Raw genomic sequence first — 5,253 nt, 5'->3', positions numbered from 1 at the left:
CAGAATTAGAAAAAAACTATTTTAAAATTCATATAGAACCAAAAAAGAGCTTGAACAGACAAGGCAGCAATCCTCAGCAAAAAGAACAAAGCTGGAGGCATCACATTACCTGACTTCAAACTATACTACCGTGCCAGAGTATCCAAAACAGCATGGCATTTGTACAAAAACAGAGACACATAGGTCAATGGAACAGAATAGACAGCCCAGAAATAAAGCTACACACCTACAACCATCTGATCTTTGACAAAGTAAAAAAAAAAAAATGATCAATGGGGAAAAGGACTCCCTATTTGATAAATGGTGCTGGAATAACTGGCTAGCCATAAGCAGAAAGTTGAAACTGGATCCTTTCCCTACACCATATGCAAACTCAACTCACCATGAATTAAAGACTTAAATACAAAACCTAAAACTGTATAAACCCTAGAAGATAACCTAGGAAATGTCATTCTGACATAGGACCTGACAATGATTTAATGACAAACACACCAAAAACAATTGAAACAAAATTTGACAAATGGGACCTAATTAAACTAATGAACGAACTTCTACACAGCAAAAGAAACTAACAACAGAGTAAACACACAACTTACAGAATAGGAGAAAATATTTGTAAACTATGCATATGACAAAGGTCTAGTATCCAGAATCTATAAGGAACTTAGTCAATTCAACAAGCAAAAAACAAACAACTTCATTAAGAAGTGGACAAACGACAAGAATAGACGCTTTTCAAAAGAAGACATATATGTAGCCAACATGCATTAAAAAATTCTCAGTATCACTAATCATTACAGAAACACAAATCAAAGCCACAATGAGAAACCATCTCATACAAGTCAGAATGGTCATCATTAAAAAGTCAAAAAATTACAGATGCTGGTTAGGTTGCAGAGAAAGGGGGAATGCTTATATACTGCTGATTGGAATGTAAATTAGTTCAGCCACTGTGGGAAGCAGTTTGGTGGTTTCTCGAAGAATTCCAAGCAGAATTACCATTCGACCCATCAATCCTATTATTGGGTATATAGCCAAAGGAATAGAAATCATTCTACCCTAAAGACACACACGTATGTTTATTGCAGCACTATTCACAAGAGTAAAAATATGGAATCAACCTAAATGCCATCACTGATAGACTGAATAAAGAAAATGTGGTACATATACACCACAGAATACTATGCATCCATAAAAAAAAAGAAATGAGATCATGTCCTTTGCAACAAACATAGATAGAGCTGGAGACCATTATCCTAAGTGAACTAACATGAACAGAAACCAAATATTGCATGTCCTTACTTATAAGTGGGAACTAAACGTTGAGTACATATTAAAACAAAGAAGGGAATAATAGACCCAGGTCCTACTTGAGGGTGGAGGGAAGGAAGAGGGAAAGGATGGAAATACTACCAATCAGGTACTATGCTTATTACTTGGGTGGTGAAATAATCTGTACGCCAAACCTCTGTGATATGCAATTTCACATATATGCAGCCAACAAGCAACAAGTTCCATTGGTCTATGTGTCTCTGTTTTTGTACCAGTGCCTTCACATGTACCCCTGAACCTAATGTAAAAGTTTCTTTTTATTTTTTTCATTTAGCTAGTAGGTAAATTCCCAAATACAGAACCCATAAATAATGACAATTGACTATATATATTGAATTTTTATCAAGCTAATATAATTGTAGTTTACTTTGAAAACCCCTATACCACTCTATTAGTCTTCAACAGGTGTGCATGAAAAAAAAAAAAAAAAAACCTGGATAGTTGCTGCAAAACGTAACTCCCTCTCTCTTTCCCCTTCGTATATCATCTGATTACTCACATTACTGTGCATAGCAGGGTTTGTTATTTCACTTAGAAAAAAAAAAAAGCAAATTTGGTTAATAGGGGACTGCAGAAGGGATCGTGGATAGAGGTTCAATGGATTATATAAAATTGTTTTCACATAGTTTTCCCATGTTTAGAAGAGAGTGATTTCTGAGAGTGATGGCAAAAGTATTTGCCAGGACGGACTGTGCAATGAGACATGCTGGGCAAAGAATGAAGGCTGGAAGCAGAGAGGAGCTTTCCAGAGAGATTTTGTCAACTCTGCATACAGAGCCAAGTAATAAAAATGGTGTAACATCGCCAGGTGCAGTGGCTCACGCCTGTAATCCCAACACTTTGGGAGGCAGAGGCAGGCAGATCATGAGATCAGGAGATAGAGACCATGCTGGCTGAAGTGGTGAAACCCCACCTCCACTGAAAATACAAAAAATCACCCGGGCATAGTGGCACATACCTGTAATCCCAGCTACTCGGGAGCCTGAGGCAAGGAGAATCGCTTGAACCTGGGAGGCGGAGGTTGCAGTGAGTGGAGATCAAGATGGTGCCACTGCACTCCAGCCTGGGCGACAGAGTGAGACTCCGTCTCAAAAAGAAAAGAAAAGAAAAGAAAAGAAAAAAAAAAAGGTGTAACATTGGAGAAAAGGTCGTTTTTGCCTGTTCCATCTATTTCTGCTGAAACTCCGCAGAACTTCCACACTCTGAGGACTGGATGTTTGGGAGCATCTGGAATAAGCACCTTGGAATGAACATTGGCTTTGTCAATGCAGACAGGGAGAGCAGGGAAGCTACCCCGAGTCTTCAGTGAGACGAGTGGGAGATAGAACAAGAGCAGAAAAGCAGGTAGGAGGCAAAGTGGTAAATCTTGGTTTTCCAAATTCATACCTAGACAGGTAATCCTTTGAGGACACCCGTAAATAATTGCAAACACATTGAAGTTGATTATTTTTTGATAACCAGGGCAGTGGGAGTTTGTGCTATAATTATTTGGTCCTTCAAGTAAATATAGGGTTTGTTGTATTTAGAATACACAGAGAAGGTTGTCTCTGATTTGTGATGGAGTTGGATCAGGACTGAGAACAGGTCTTTAGAGTTGTGAAAGAGAATCTCATGTTAAATATTGAAAAAGTTATTTTGACGGATGTTAGATCAGGCAGTAAAAGTCACACTGCTGAGAAAAATGAAGCTTGCAAATGACATCATTTCAAGAAATTTGGTAAAGCCAAGAAAGACATCTATTGACTAACAAGAATTCATACTCAGAAGGAAAATTATACAAATTAAAATTAGGACATTCTAACTATGTCTCTGAATGACAAACAGCAAGTTGTTGATAGATAAGCTGAGGTTAAAAATGTTAGGAAAAGGAAATAAAGGAAATAATTAACAGATTGCCTTATATTTTAAGTGTGTGTGTATTATATATATTTATATTTTTGCCATGTTATTTGTTTTTTCCTTCCCCTCCCCCACAGCTTTACAGAGGTATAATTGACAAATAAAGATTGTATATATTTACATATACAAAGTGATATTTTGATTTACATGTATACATTGTGAAATGATTAAAATAAGTGAATTAATATATTCATTTTCTCTCATACTTACCAATTTTTTGCAGTGAGACCACTTAAGATCTACTCTTTTACCAATTTTCAAGTATATAATTAATACATTAATGCTAATTATAGTTACCATGCTATACAATAGATCTCCAGAATTTATTTAAGAATTGGAACGCTTCACGAATTTGAATGTCATCCTTGTTCAGGGGCCATGCTAATCTTCCCTGTATCATTCCAGTTTTAGTATATGTGCTACCAAGGCAAGCACAAGTATATGTATTTTAAACTTGGTAAAATTTCACAAGGATGGATCATTTCATTTATGTATTCACTCATTCAAACAACATTCACAGGGCACTAATCTGTGCTAGACATAGTGATACCAAAGTGAATGAAACAGACAGAATCCCCACCCCATTAGAGTTAACAGGTCACAGAGCAATAAAGAGCTATGTGCAATGCAGTGTAAAAAGTGTTGGGATGTGGAGAATACCAGGCCTTAAAGCAAATAGGAAACCTGCCTATCTCACCCTGGAGAATCAAGGAAAGCATCATGTAGGAAGAAACATGTGACTGGACAAAGGTAGGGCTGATCCAGGCATGAAGAAGGGAGAAGAGGACTCTGGATAGCAGACATACAGTAGCTTGGAGGGGTGAAGCCAATGTATACAAGAACAGCAGGACAGTTGCTGTTTCTGAGAGGAAGAGCTCTAGGATTGAATGGTAAGAGATGAGTTGGACAAGAAGCAGAGGGCATGCAAGGCCTTATAAACTATATTAAAGAATCTGGACATCATTCAAAATGCAATGAGGAGCTCCCAATAGCTTTTAAGTAGGGAAATAACATAATCCGATTTGGGTTTTAGAAACATCACTGTCTGCAACTTCATCACTGCAGTTTTCCATTTAGGAATCTTTGTTGAAAGTGATCCTTCATTTGAAAGCTGTACACGTCAGAAGCATACTCTGGCTCAGTGTGTATTTTGCTTAGGGACTCCTCATCATCAACCCATTAAGGGTGGACTAAAGAAACAAAGCCAAGGAGACACTAGTGATTAACAAAAGAGTCACACTTAAATTCCCAAGGTCTCTACACACTACAGGAGAATCAAATGTGAATAAATTTTCCTGATAGATTGCTACAGTAAAGCATTTGTTTTTTTACATTCTCACAGCAGCATGATGCCAAGTTTTGCAAATTTCCATTATATGACCCTGATCACAAAGTCAAGTCCTTGAGAATGAAACAATACAGAAAAGGGAAAATTTAAATATGTTAGCCATAAATTGATCTTAAAAAGAAAAATAACAATGTCTTTTTTGAGTTTAAGTCTTTAGGATATTTTCTAATCCTGGGGCACTGATCGAGATCCTTGGATGTAGTTTCCTATTGTCTTGACTATGTAGTCCTCCATGTCCTGCTAATTTTTTTTTATTAACTGTTTGATACATGGAAATCAATATGGGCAACTCACAGACCTTCAGAAAGCCAAAACTACTTGCTGGGATTTTTTGTAACTATTCAAAGTTTTTCATTATTCCTACAGTCCTCCTCTAGAAAGTTGCTTGAAAGGTCTTGTTACGTAGGGAGCAGTGTATGGACAGGTGAATTTTATGAGACTTTGTTATCTCATTTACATCACAATTATCTCCCTGGTACATTCTCTTGTCCCTCCCTTTCCCCACTTTGTCCCTTCCAACACACACACACAAAAACCAATTTTACAGAGAACTCACAAAAAGCTTAGAAGTATTTCTGTTACATTTCATTTTAAATCAGCTGATTGAAACAGAGAAAAGGAATGAAGTTATCCTTATAAAACATAATATTTCTTCTACTTCTGTATTGAAGGTT

The 5,253-nt window shown here is 36.9% G+C and overlaps 1 non-coding gene across 1 annotated transcript; it reads right to left on the bottom strand.

The window, feature by feature from the left end:
* Window positions 1–3,559: 3,559 nt before the first annotated feature.
* On the bottom strand, window positions 3,560–3,666 carry LOC116809767 (U6 spliceosomal RNA). Its single transcript, XR_004369952.1, has one exon. It is a non-coding gene; the product is annotated as a U6 spliceosomal RNA (small nuclear RNA).
* Window positions 3,667–5,253: the final 1,587 nt, after the last annotated feature.

The sequence above is a fragment of the Hylobates moloch genome, unplaced genomic scaffold (assembly GCF_009828535.3).
Source record: "Hylobates moloch isolate HMO894 unplaced genomic scaffold, HMol_V3 SCAFFOLD_1, whole genome shotgun sequence".
NCBI classification, from domain to species: domain Eukaryota; kingdom Metazoa; phylum Chordata; class Mammalia; order Primates; family Hylobatidae; genus Hylobates; species Hylobates moloch.
This window is presented reverse-complemented; position numbering and strand designations above follow the sequence as displayed.